A 1313-nucleotide genomic window follows, 5' to 3' on the forward strand; every position below is an offset into this window, starting at 1 on the left:
TCTTCACTTTCTGCCATAAGGGTGGTGTCATCTGTGTATCTGAGGTTACTGATATTTCTCCTGGCAATCCTGATTCCATCTTGTGCTTCATCAGCTTATATTTAAATAAGATTTTTTAAAAACACTATTGGAATGTTATATTTCAATGGTTGAAATTTGGTCAGCTCATGGATGTGCTGTTTCAGGAGAGGCCAGATTTCCACTGCTCTGACTCTCTCCCCCACTGGTCTCAGAAGAATGCCTTCATCTGTTCATCTGTCTTTCATTTGCTTTGAATGCTTTGGCTCCAAGTTTTAAGGTAAATTCTGTGCAATGAGAAGAGGCAACTGGAATGGATGTTATTTATGAGAAGAACTTGCTGAGTATCTTTACTGAGGTAAAAGATTCTGAAAGTGGATTTTTCTCACTGGAGAATAGAACAGATGAGGACATTTTATACTGCAAAGATGTTAGTTATAATAGTTATTTTTTCTGATGATGGTTAACTGAATCTTTATACATATAGTTGAATTCTAAAAATACTTCTGTTTAGGTAAAATAAAATTTCTGATATGGAAAGTTGTACATTAATTTGTTGTTTTCATTTTCCAATGCAAGAACTGCTGGTGAGATGACATGACTATGTGGTTTTATTATACCTGTGTGTTAGTTAGTGTTCTCCATAAAAACAGAACCAATAAGAGATACACACACCCACACACATTGGTTTGGCCAAAACTTTTGTTTGCTTTTTTTTGGTAAATGGTTATGGAAAAACCCAAATGAACTTTTTGGCCAACCTAGTATATATATATATCTATATATACCTATGCATATACAGAGAGACAGAGACAGAGAGAGAGAGATTTATTTTAAGGAAATAACTCACAATTTTGGGGACTAAGTATGAAATTTGCAGGGCAGACTGGCAGGCTGGAGACTCAGGGAAGAGTTGACATTGCAACCCAAGTTCAAAGGCAGTCTGGAGTTAGAATTCTCTCTTCTGGGGACCTCTGTCTTTTTTCACTTAAGGTCTTTAACTTATTGGATGAGACCCAGCCATGTTATGGAGGCTAGTCTGCTTTATATAAAGTGTACCAACAAAAAAATCCCTTCATAGCAATATCTAGCTGAATGCTTAACCAGAAACTGGGCACCATGGCCTAGCCAAGTCAACACATAAAGTTAACCATTATATCTTGTCAGATAATAAATGTACACAAGTTTACAAGTACATACCCTGGAATGAACAAGATATTCACATTAGACCAAATCATCAAATTAAGAGACAAAGACATAGGGATAGATTGGGAGTTTGGGATTAACATGCACAC

This window comes from Bison bison, unplaced genomic scaffold (assembly GCF_000754665.1).
Source record: "Bison bison bison isolate TAMUID 2011002044 unplaced genomic scaffold, Bison_UMD1.0 scf7180017864254, whole genome shotgun sequence".
Lineage (NCBI taxonomy): Eukaryota > Metazoa > Chordata > Mammalia > Artiodactyla > Bovidae > Bison > Bison bison.